Genomic DNA, 13228 nt, shown 5'->3' with positions numbered 1-13228 from the left:
GCATCGAGATGAATTTTGCGGGAAAGACAAATTATTTGCGTCTCGCGCGCCAACACAATGGCGCGCCTGCGAAGGAGACGAGAGATTTTTCTCTCCAACGTATTTATGGCTCTTGTCTTAGCCAGAGGAAAAGATGGTACCCTTTGTCTAGTGAACTTGCGGGCCGAAAAGTCGGTCAGTTTGTTAAAGGAAAGTTTTTTGAGGAATTTCCAAGCGAAATTAGTCGCGTTAAAATCGGCGACTTATGGCGGGAAAACGGAGAGCACGTCCCGTTCGAGTGGTTTTCAGTGAAAAGTTCAGAAGAAGCCTTCGCCATATCTTTGTTTGGTCTCCTTGGTGACTCGCTCAAGCAGTCGTCGACGAAAGAAAGCGGATTTTTGTCATCCAGAATTTTTGAGCTTGTCGTTGACACAATAAACAATGTTGATGTCAGCGATCGCAATGTGGGTTCGGCGATCGACGCTCGAACACCGAAAAGTCAGAGAATCGCCATCCTTGAAAAGGAACTAAAATTTTATCAAGACAGAGTTAGAGAAGTGGAAGCTTCGATCTCGGCAGTTATGGAAACTCCTCCAGAGACACCTTTGCCGTCAAAACTTATTAGATCATCAAACCTCGAAAGTGTCGCGAAAAGTTCGCTTGGACCCATCACCAAGAAACGAGAAATGAGATCGGTTTGTGGCATTGCTTTAGATGCGATCCAAAATGCCTTCAACTCTTCTTATGGAAGTTTGGGAGCCATTCTGGGCTACGGATCTATTTATGGCAATCAGGAACACCAGTTGGCTGTGAGTTCAGCAGTTTCAGAAGCCGTAGAGATTGTTGCCCTAAACAAAGGACTCAAAGCTGCAGCAGACTTCGCGTTTACTCCCGAGGTTCAGCAAAAGCAACAGATTGCCATGCGAGCGCCAGATTGGTTACAAGTCTATGTCAAACTGGAGACAAAGTTACCGGACAATGGCTGGCAAACCATTTTAAACTTCCTAAATCTTGGAAGAAGTGGGGTAAGTGATGTTTTATTCATTTGAGAATGTTGTGGTTTTAACTCTGTGATTTACAGTGTAGGCTCATTGTTCTTCTATTTTGTACTTTAATGAGCAAGAAATGCAAATCCTAGCTGCTAATCAAACTATGGACACTTCAGTTTAACAAATAGAGTCATGTGTCTGTTCAGTAATTGATCACAGATGACATCACATTGTGGTAAGGACAAAATAGTGATACATTTAGCTGAACTCAGAGTCAAAACAGCGAAAGCTCTGTAGAAACTGAGAATTTTTGAAGTGGAAGTCATGGTAAGTTTTCACGTTTATGCACTTTTGATTTGGTTGTATAAAATATTTCCGAGCTGATAAACTAAATTTGTTTCTCTTAGGGTATTGTGGAATTACGAATATTGTGTGGAAACTGTAATGGAAGCCAGGAAAATTTTGTCTAGAGCATACGGAGAGAAAGAAAATGCCGCCGGCAAATTGAGCTGTTTTGCTCGGAAGAATTCTTATCGAATTATGGGGAGATGAAGTTAAATTGGTGGGGCGACGACCACGTAACTCAAAAGTGCATAAACGTGAAAACTTACCATGACTTCCATTTCAAAAATTCTCAGTTTCTACAGAGCTTTCGCCGTTGATCTTACGTTTCTTTGGTTTTGAAGCCATTTTGCGAAAGCGGTTTGTACGATTGTCATTTTGCATTTTAAATTCGACCTGAAAGGAGCCCGGGTGTTACAAGAAGTTTGGTTGACAAATTGCGGTCTAGTACCCCCGCGAGTCTTGGTTTGCTAACATGACGAGGTTACCAAGCCGATTTCAACGGTCGTTGGGTCGCGGATCAAACGACACGGAGCTCTTCCATAGTTTTATCGTTTCACTAGGGACACGAAGAGCCGCCTGGCGTCGCTCGCAGGGCTGCAATTGTGTGGCAAGAGGATTGAAATGAAAGATCAACCTTTGCCCTTGAATTCTGCGGTGGATCTGTGGCCGTGGGTACATTTTAGCCTGGGATTTTTGACTTCGTTCGGCAGGCTGTTCCGACTGAGGTGTTTCGCCTTGTCCTCTCTTTATGAAGGGAAAACTGGAATTCAAAAAAGTCGCTTAAATCAAGTTCAATCGGTAAAATAACCACACTAGGCGCAAACAACACACGTATGGAACAAGGTAAGCCATTTTTATCGAGAATTTTCACTTTTAACTACCTCCATGGATATCTTGTAGAAAATCCCATATAAAGCCTTATAATTCGATGCCATTTGTGTTGCTCGTGTGGTTCATAGAGAGCGCTTGGGCTGCCTGTGGTTTGGCGTTGTGTACAGAACGTGAGTAAGTAAAATCCTTTTCTTTTTGTCCATGAAAATAATGCTTTGTCTCCCTTAAACCTCTCAGCTTCTAAGTAGAGTTACTTAAAATCTTGGTCCTATATTGCAGTCAATTTGGAAGGCAAAGATGCGGCAGTTGAGACATTTTTCATCATATATTCACAGGTGAACAGCTGGTTGAAGTCTTTGATCGAAGTATGTCATCCACGCCTACACCTCCCTGGTAAATGTCAGCTTTATTTATGTCTATTGGGGTTTTTGTCTATTTCCATAAAATAACTACGTACAATAACTGTACTTTACTGTTGTGTATCGGTCAAATCCAAGCTTAAATATCCCCCTTGCATAGAAGAGCAAAATAAATAAATTATGGTCACTTAATCAAAATTATAGGTGTGGGAGAATTGGATCACCTGAAACGGACCTAGGTTAGGGCGTTTGAATGGCTTTTAGTCCTTGGGAGGGGGGAATTTAAACACCCAATAACTGGATAGTTCAAATGCCCGGGGAGGATGATTATGCTTCAATTTGACTAGTACATTAAAGTAACATACGCCAACATCTAAAACTACACAGTGTGAACATTTTGGAGTGGCTTGTGGATAAAAATATTTTAAAAAATACAGTCCTTATTTTGCAGGCCCACGAGATACACATGACATAAAACCACCTGTTGCATTGTATTTTGTTTGAGGAGACTTGTATGTTAGCAACTGTTGCTGAATTGTTAAGTTGAAACTTGGTTGTCATCAGTAGCCAGGAAAAGGTGACTGATGTTGAATATGTACACAATTGTGGCCAGTTTTTCAAGTGACAAAGAATGTTTTGTTTTATTACTTGAGGGACTTTCCTTGTACCTCTGTTCTCTGTTCAAATAAGAGGCCTACCTTCCAGGCCATTCGTTGTGTTTTTACATTTCAAACCAATCCACAAAAAGTTAATTAAATATGATTTTAAAGGTACTGATTCGTGTGCACATATATGAGCCAAACTATATTTGTTGCATAGATATCTTAGTTGAACCCTTCATATCTATCCCTTTTACTAATTATTCTGGCCAAAGAAAACATACAGAAAACTTTACTAACCATAGCTAAGTAGAAATACAACATGTTTCAGTCCAAGAGTCTGGAACTCACAGGGGGAAGGTTAATCACAAAAGGAAATTTTTACCATCAACCCTCTTGTAGAAGCATTTTTGTCACAGGAATTACATATAAAAAAACTTATATTATTCTGACAAACAGTCCACTGTGTCTAAGCCCTGGTAATTAAAATAGTCATTTAATGAAGGTGGATCTAGTCCAAAAAAAATCAGTTGCTGTGTTTGAATAAAGACAAATTAAAGCATTTCTTAAAATAGAACATACTACGTACATTTTTCCTACTTGACTGAGTCCAGTCTTCAAATTCTTTTTAAAATCTAAAACTATGAAGTTTACAATATCTCCGAATAACCATTCAACTGATGAGCGAACACCACTCATGGACTCATTAAACATCTCCATATCTCGTGTTAGAATGCCAACTCTGAAAGGTGCCTGCAAGTGAACCCTGAGTGGGTATGTTGGATCCCCATATAAACACATTGCTCTACCAACAGGGTCAAATGCAAAGTTTTGTAAATCATCGTACAGTTGGGAGACTGCCAGCATTCTGGCATCGTGCATTCTGCCTTCTAAAAGAAGGAAAGAAGACAGATTTCACTCTTAAAACAAACTAAAGATATATATTTCATCGTTAATGTTCGCTAAAATCAAGTCATGCAGGCTTCACATATAACTAGCACGTAGGGTATATGGCATGAAAACAAGAAATTGAATAGGCTATTATTAAGTGGCAGTCCCGCTAAAAGCGGTCCACTCGACTTCGGGACCAAAACTAATTTTCCTTCATTTTTTGTCACTGAAAAGGGTTTGACACACATATATAAAAAAGCAATTTATTATTTTCCAATTCCTTATTTTTGCTTTGCTACGAGCCAAAATTGAATTTTGGCCGAACTGAGGTTGCCGACCGTGATCAGAAAGGTAAAATTCACCGATTTTGTGAAGCGTGCTACGTCGCCTAAAATGCAGCTCACGGAATTTCGTTTCCGTACGAAATTTAAGGTACATTCATTACTTTGACTGACGAAATATGGAAACTTTTCGAAAAATTCTAAGCTTACCAGCGAGGCTGGAAGACACCCTACTCCGAGGCCTTTGATCACCTACTAAAATTTAGCCAAATTTGACGGGGAAAATCTCAAAAGTTGCGTCTAAATGAAGCCTAAAAAGCACATCACAGTAAATTTCATACCTTAATAAACCGTTCTATAAGTTCAAACCGGTGGGTATCTCCTTGGATTGCACGCGAGAACAGATTAAAATCTGCCACAGTCAGTGTGTTTACATAGCTATCGCTCGTGTCAAAGCTCATTTGCATAACCCTAGCAACCGGTGAAAATACATCTTTGCGATGAATGATGGGCTTTACTTCTGTTTTATGCTTGATGCTTGTCTTTTAGTATCTTACACAGCGCATAAAATAAACTTCGGGATCCGTTTATCGGGTCGTTTATACAACGAAAGCTGCACCGGCTTCGTCAAAATGTCACACAAGTTGTAACGTGACCAATTACCTGGGAGGGGGGTACTCCCTATATGGGCTATATAGGTATCTGTATGCGAGGCCCCAAAGGGTAGGGTTTTTCAGCCGTTTGAGTCATAAATAGGGTATCGATTTTGGCCATTTTGGTTATAAATTGGGTATGGTTTTAGCACTCTAGTCTTGAATTGGGTATGTTTCTTAGCAGAAGCTACTTTTTCATCATTATCAATAAGACCTTCAACAAAAGCCCTTCATAACGTATGTTTAGGGCAACTGTGTCAGCCGCAACGGTCATAAATAGGCTATCGAATTTTTGGTCAGGTCATAAATAGGGTAGCAAAAAACGCAGATTTTGGTCATAAAGAGGGTAAGGGTTTTGAGAAGTGGGCCGCACACCCCCAATCAACTTTTCTCGAAGTACCCCCCCTGGGCTAATTACCAGGGGCCGAGGGCAAATCCCCTACCCCGCGCGCGCCGATGATTAGATTTGGCAAGATTCGCTCATTTCAATATTGATAATGAAAAAGCCACCCATTAATTTTTTGGGCTAGTGCAATCTTTTCAGTATGACCGAACGACGAACGTGTTACAATCGTTGTAACACAAAGTGAGAAATCGGCCTCTCAACATCTACACGCGCTTCGATATCGACGTTTTTTGGAAGGTTTCTTAGTCCCATCTTTTGATTTTCTTCCATTGTGTTTTCTTTGAAAAACGAACGGCTGATAACGGGAAAGGAAGAGTGAATTTTAGGTCCATGCCTCTTCCTCCGCCCTCATGTATTAGCAACTCCTTATACTTTCTGAGGAAAGGTAGATAAAAATTGAAAAGGTGCAATGACTGTCGTCGTTCGGTCATACTGAAAAGATTGCACTAGCCCAAAAAAATTAATGGGTGGCTTTTTCATTATCAATATTGAAATGAGCGAATCTTGCCAAATCTAATCATCGACGCGTGCGGGTAGGGGATTTGCCCTTGGCCCCTGGTAATTAGCCCAGGGGACTTTGTTACCTAAAATTCATGTAAAGTTTCTTCGATGGGGAGAAGGGACTGGTGTTCATGTGAAAGGGGTGGGGAAAGGGGTGGCTTGACAGATGCTAGCCTTATTAAGAGATATGTCTGATTATTTTCGACAAAAACATTAAAAAAATCAGTTTGCAACTACGCCAACAAAAAAGCTTATTTTTCTCTTCTGCTTCTAAGGAAAAATAAACAATTTTACTTGTAACAGACAATGGCCATACATGAAAATCAATGCAGAATTGTCTTTTCTATTTTACACTGGTCTTGCAGAAGTTTCTTGTTTTTCTTGGTTCATTGCTTGATTTCGTATTTCTATGGAGTACTTGGGGGGGGGGGGGGTACTTCCAGAAAAGTTGATTGGGGGTGTGCGGCCCACTTCCCAAAACCCTTACCCTCTTTATGACCAAAATCTGCGTTTTTTGCTACCCTATTTATGACCTGACCAAAAATTCGATAGCCTATTTATGACCGTTGCGGCTGACACAGTTGCCCTAAACATACGTTATGAAGGGCTTTTGTTGAAGGTCTTATTGATAATGATGAAAAAGTAGCTTCTGCTAAGAAACATACCCAATTCAAGACTAGAGTGCTAAAACCATACCCAATTTATAACCAAAATGGCCAAAATCGATACCCTATTTATGACCCAAACGGCTGGAAGACCCTACCCTTTGGGACCTCACATACAGATACCTATATAGCCCATATAAGGGAGTACCCCCCTCCAAGGTAATTGGTCACGTTACAACTAACTTGTGTGACATTTTGACGAAGCCGATGCAGCTTTCGTTGTATAAACGGATCCCGAAGTTTATCTTATGCGCTGTGCAAGATACTAAAAGACAAGCATCAAGCATAAAACAGAAGTAAAGCCCATCATTCATCGCAAAACATAGTTCCATTCAAGCGTGTCGTGTTCATTTAGGTTCATTTCCCAACGATGCAACCGGCAAGTGTTCGTTGTTGTTGTTTTTCAAATTCGGGCACAAAGCCCTCATTAGCTCCCAGTAGTCTTGGCAGTAGTATAGGATTCAGTTGCCATTAAACGGTAAATGAAAACTTTCGATTTTCTTCTTCTCCTAGTGCTACCTCTGCGGCAGAATTTATTGAAGGGTCAGGACGACGGCTACGGTTAATTTCTGCAGACCGGCGTCATTATTTACTTTTGGAGTCTCGCAAGTCTTGAGAATTGATCAACTTTAACGCAACCTTCAACTCAAAACTGGATCTAGAGTGTACACAAGTATTAAAGGAAGCTATTTGCCACTACTCAGAAGGTCAACAAACGAACCTGAACGGAAGATGTATTTTCACCGGTTGCTAGGGTTATGCAAATGAGCTTTGACACGAGCGATAGCTATGTAAATGCACTGACTGTGGCAGATTTTAATCTGTTCTCGCGTGCAATCCAAGGAGAAACCCACCGGTTTGAACTTATAGAACAGTTTATTAAGGTATGAAATTTACTGTGATGTGCTTTTTAGGCTTCATTTAGACGCAACTTTTGAGATTTTCCCCGTCAAATTTGGCTAAATTTTAGTAGGTGATCAAAGGCCTCGGAGTAGGGTGTCTTCCAGCCTCGCTGGTAAGCTTAGAATTTTTCGAAAAGTTTCCATATTTCGTCAGTCAAAGTAATGAATGTACCTTAAATTTCGTACGGAAACGAAATTCCGTGAGCTGCATTTTAGGCGACGTAGCACGCTTCACAAAATCGGTGAATTTTACCTTTCTGATCACGGTCGGCAACCTCAGTTCGGCCAAAATTCAATTTTGGCTCGTAGCAAAGCAAAAATAAGGAATTGGAAAATAATAAATTGCTTTTTTATATATGTGTGTCAAACCCTTTTCAGTGACAAAAAATGAAGGAAAATTATTTTTGGTCCCGAAGTCGAGTGGACCGCTTTTAGCGGGACTGCCACTTAATTATTAAAAAGAATTTCACCAAAAAATAAGGCAAAAGTAAGAGGCAAGTGAAATGAAAGAAAAATTCCATGAATATGGCATTGAAGGGAAAACAGGTTGCTTTGTGAATAGGAAAAAAATCTGAGGCTTACCTACAGGACCATAGATATTAGGAATCAGTCGATTGGGAAGCATGACGGCCTGGAAATTGAGCGCATGTACGCGCTTGTGGCCATTCTAAACAACTTGCTGGTTTGACATCGGCCAACTAATGGGCCGTACGGTTCCGTCTATAAAGCCAAAACATTTATCAAGGGCTGCCCCTTTAGAGTGGACCGCATCTGCATACGTAGCGATTAAAGGTGGGTTTAAAATACCATGGTTCCACTGTGTAACCTTGTGCCCATGAGTATTATATATCCAGTCTGTAACCTGGTTGCTGATCATACTGAGCTCTGGCACCGATCGCCCAAAGATTGGTATCGTGTCGGAATAGCGGCATGGATATGCGAACCTCTTACGCACGATACAGAGGCCTTCGGTTCCATCACGGATTGTTCTATTAGAGCACTTGAAGATGGGTGGAACTCTTAAGGCTTCAACAAGTAATGCGATATCCCTTTTATCGACGCGAAAATCAGCTTTGCATTCAGTAGAATTTTGTTTTCGAGAGAAACTTTCTCGTATGCCGAGTGCTGAAATGGAAGATTTTGTGGAGCATACGCCTCGTAAAGCACTGAAAATTCTTCATCGTCTATAATTTCTTCCACCAAGCAAGGTAGCAGTAATTCTTGACTACTTAACGGAGAAACAGACAACGGAACAAGATTCTCTGGTACAACCCTCCATTCAGCAAAAACGTCAACACTAATATCGGTCACAGATTCCTCACCCTAGTAGACAAACACTTCCCTAAAGACCAGAAGCTTAGAAAAATCTTCAATTGCAATACCATCAAGATCAGCTACAGTTGCATGAATAATACTAAACAAATTATCGACAACCACAACAAGTGTATTTTGAATTCATCTAAGCACACTGATGAAACCGCCGTTAACACTATTGACAAGAAATCATGCAACTACCGACAAAAGATCACATGCCCACTTAACGGAAACTGCCTTCAATCATCAGTTATCTACCAAGCAACCATCACACGCAACGACAATAACACTTCAGAAACATACATCGGTCTCACAGAAAACGACTTCAAGACAAGATAAAGAAACCACACTGTCTCATTCCGTCAAGCAAAACACAGGAACTCTACCAAACTCAATATATAATATTTAATTTTATATATTTATAATTCTCCTAATATAGTGTTTTACACTGTTTTTAGGAGTAACTTGTCAAAAAAGATCAACAATGAAGTCACACGTAGTTGGAGCAATAGTTCACAGTGGCCTGTCCAGCCATGGAAAAGAAATCTTTGTGTGCTTGGATTTATTTGAGTGGCTACATAATCCTAATCTCACTGCCAGTGCACTCATCTGCGTCCTTGATAAGTGGAATCGATTGCACGGTTTGGCACCTGTTTTGTACCTTCAGCTTGACAATTGTGCTCGGGAGAACATGTCATATGTTTTCTTGCCTTGCTGGTGTTCATTTAGTCAATAACGGACATAAAACAAATGCCATTCTGAATATGTTTTTGTTTGGGTGTATCTGTAATTTGCTTCAACAATTATCCATTATTTTCAATTCAGGAAAATAGATTCGTTAAAACACAAGGACTGAGCTACAATCCACCATGGACAAAATGAAAAAACTGAAAATCCGCGAGCTACTTGAAGAATACCTCAAAGTGGTCATGTAAGTTTTGTTGGCAGTCAAATGTTGAGGTGCTAAAGTCAAGAAAAATAATCGGGACAGCCAAGGAATGTTTTCCGGAAACCCTATCAGTTGAACTATTTCTTTTTAAAAATGGCATACTTCTTTTAAATTTCAGCTGTGCCGTCTGATATGCAAATTGCTCTTTCTGAAATGTTTCATGAATCTAAAAATATTCAAAACAGAGCTATTAATTTGTTGCTTTTCTTAAATTGCAGCATAGACTGGGTTAATGCAGTCAGAATACAAAGATACTTTCAGTCATTTGATCTGATTTTAATATCTAAAAGTGTACTAATTTCTATTTTAAAATATAACACATGTACCGAAGAAAGAAAACAACCACCATCACCATTACAAGGCAAAGCGACATCCAGAAAAGTACGTGACAATCATTCTGAATGGAATGGACAACAGCATAACCCATCTTCCACGAGAAAGAAGGATTTCAAAGGAACACGCCATTTTATCTAGGCTGAATGCTGCAAGTTCCCCAGAAGTAAAACCTAGACCATATGTATGTCTTGTTCGTCCAAAATTAGAACATACCTCTTCTGCATGGGATCCCCATACAAAGAGAAATATTGACGAGATTGAGATGGTTCCATGCCGTGCTGCAAGATTTGTATGGAATGATGACCTAAGGTACAGTGGTGTCAGCTCTATAATAAAAAACTTGGGGTGGGACACGCTAGAGCAGCGTAGGAAACCTCACATTTGCAGATGTTCCATAAGATCAAGTACGGCACAGTTGGTATAAAATTTCTACCTGAAGTTCAACCTTTGTCCCAACACACCAGGCCGCTAAATCCCAATCCTCATAGCCACCTACAGTGCACTGTTGACAGTTTAAAATTTTCACTTTATCCAAGCGTTATTCCTGCATGAGATAATCTTAAGTTTTTGGTCGATTAGACAAATTTTAATAATTATGTAGCTGTGATGAACACTAACATTATTCTTTTGATATATATTTTCTCTTTTAAATTGTGTAAATTTGTATATATTAAATATTTAATTTTCTGTATTTGTGATTTTCCTCGCATAATTTTTTTTACACTGTTTTAAAGTATAACCTGTTAAAAGATTAAAGACATTACATGTAGTTGGAGCAATAGTTCACAGTGGCCTGTTGAGCCATAAAAAATAAATCTTTACGTGCTTGGATTTATTCGAGTGGCCACATGATCCTTATCTCACTGACAATGCACCCATTTGCGTCCTTGAAAAACCCACCGTGTTTAAATAAAAGATGTTGTTGGAATCGATTTCACGGTTTGGCACCTGTCTTGTACCTTCAGCTTGACAATTGTGTTTGGGAGAAGAAAAACAATGTTATAAAATATGTTTTCTTGCCTTGTTGGTGGATTTAGACATATTTGAAAAAGTACGGTAAAAAATGACAATCAGTAATAATTTGTCTAATACATAATGAGCATAATAGCGATAATTTAAATTACTACACAAGGATAAGTTCTGTCTACTATTTATATAATAAAAAGGAACAACTCAAAAGGAATACTTTTCCCGAACCAAACTGGGTTATGGAAAATCGATGATTTTTCATCTTCCAGCGCTACTGCACAACAAGATGAGTGGACGATCGACGAGCACTTCTCGAATTCCTCCTGTTATTGTTGTTTTGCCGTTAAATGCCCTAACTACAGGCCAGATCAAGAGAATTTCTCAGGGGAGGTTGAAAGCGGCAGTTCTAACTGTTTCACGGAAACGTTACTCAGTCGATTTGGAAGTTGATGTCGGTGAAGCAAATTTCACAGGTTTGAAAAGTGCTGACAGTACAATCTCGTGTTTACGCATCGCGAGGCTTTCTTGTCATGCAAGGAAGGGATGAATCTTTTCCAAAGTGCACCATATCAGCATGTTGTTAAAGCAATAGTGGCTGATGAAGCCCACTGTATCTTAGAATGGTAAGCAGAGTGTTGCTAATATGCTGAAGCTCTGCTTTTCCCGATTTCAATGGGTGTATTCATTTATCTGTTGCTTTCACTCGATTTGCGCTAATATACAACGGTAGTATTCATTTATTGTATTTCATTAATGACTAGAGAAAGAAGTCGCAAAAAGTTGGAGTCATTTGTTTATCTTTTATAATAAATTTGGTTTTGGTTCGAAAATGTGCAGACTTGTTTCAGATTCTTATTGTAATCGTAGAAGACAAGGGGAAATAAAAATGAAACACGTATTGAAATTTCCCAACCAAATATCTGTTTATTTAAATTTCACATTTTGTTCTGCATTTTGTTATGTGGCATGTCATGTGCCACATTTCTTTGTCCCTGTGGTGGCCCTTACTGCTACAGTCAGTAAGAGTGATGTGGCAGCCACAAAAGAATCACTAAATTTAAAACACCTCTTGAGATAGTTGCAACCCAAACAGGCAAAATAACTTTTATGAGAACATTTTCCGCCATGGGGAGGATGTTGACTTCTTCGAAGCATTACTAAGTCCTGTTGCTGACCAGCTCAAAGAAAAAAAAACAAAAAACAGTGGATTATCCTTTAACTGTGCTTTATCTGCCTCTGAAGTGGTGCGGATTTTCGTTCAAGTATTTTTCTCTCCCACCAGGGGGCGGGAAGATGGGAGACCCTGGGAACGAGGTTGCCTTTGTGGCACCCACGTTATCAAAACAAGACATCGAAGGACTGAAGAAACACATTCCGAAGTTCTTTGGCCATACTCCCTCAAGCCAGCAAGAATTCTGGGAAAAGATTCTTCAAAATCCAGAGGACTTTCCTAACGGTCACTTCTGAAGATGTATGTTGAAACATACGAAACGTCAAGTAAATGAACTTTGTTTTTTTAACATGCGTTTTATTGCCATGTTTATCACCGCAGTTTGCGTGTTATTTCTTATTAAGCTACGATGGCCAAAGAAAAAGAGTATTTACAACATGGCTCATCTCCACTCTGGCCCCTCTGCCTAAGGTTTGGCAGGAAAGAAATTTGAAACAATTTGACGACAATGACAGTGTATTAAATTAAAGACACGCTGTTGATCAGAGACTTAAAACCCTCACTTAATGAAAACTTTGGCAGCGAGAAGCCGTCTCTTTATTAATATCTACCGGAAGTGTCCATTTTGTTATTATTTTTCTAGCTTGTCACCAGAGCCTCCCTTTATTTTAAAATTTATACTTTTTTTGTAATAGTTTAACTGTCACTTCTGAACATGTATGTTGTAACATACTAAACGTCAAGTTAATATTAAGTTTGTTTCAGACTGTGCGTTGTCTGTTGGTAACGTTTGTAAACGCAGTTCATTTTCATTTCCTTCTTATAAATTGAAATGGCCGAAGAACAAGAATATTTATGATGGCTTTTGTTACATGTTTATGTCACTGGAAGGGTTCCTACAACAAGGAATGGGGCGCCACAGCCATTTCCAGCTCGCGGAGGATCAAATGCAAACCAACTTTGGTCACAGCAGCTACCAAATAGTTGCATCATTTGTTTTGGGGTTTCACTGGATGAAAATTCGAAGCTTCTTCCAAAAGCTTATTTAAGAAAAGGAGAAGGCAAATGGGAACAACCCCTCCGACCGG

At 39.6% G+C, this 13228-nt stretch overlaps 1 pseudogene; it reads right to left on the bottom strand.

Annotated features, from left to right (window-relative positions):
- Positions 1–3594: 3594 nt before the first annotated feature.
- On the bottom strand, positions 3595–10272 carry LOC145472386 (uncharacterized; annotated as a pseudogene).
- Positions 10273–13228: the final 2956 nt, after the last annotated feature.

This window comes from Orbicella franksi, chromosome 2 (assembly GCF_964199315.1).
Source record: "Orbicella franksi chromosome 2, jaOrbFran1.1, whole genome shotgun sequence".
Classification (NCBI taxonomy): Eukaryota; Metazoa; Cnidaria; class Anthozoa; order Scleractinia; family Merulinidae; genus Orbicella; species Orbicella franksi.
Note: the sequence above shows the minus strand (reverse complement) of the source record. Positions and strands in the feature narration are given on the sequence as shown.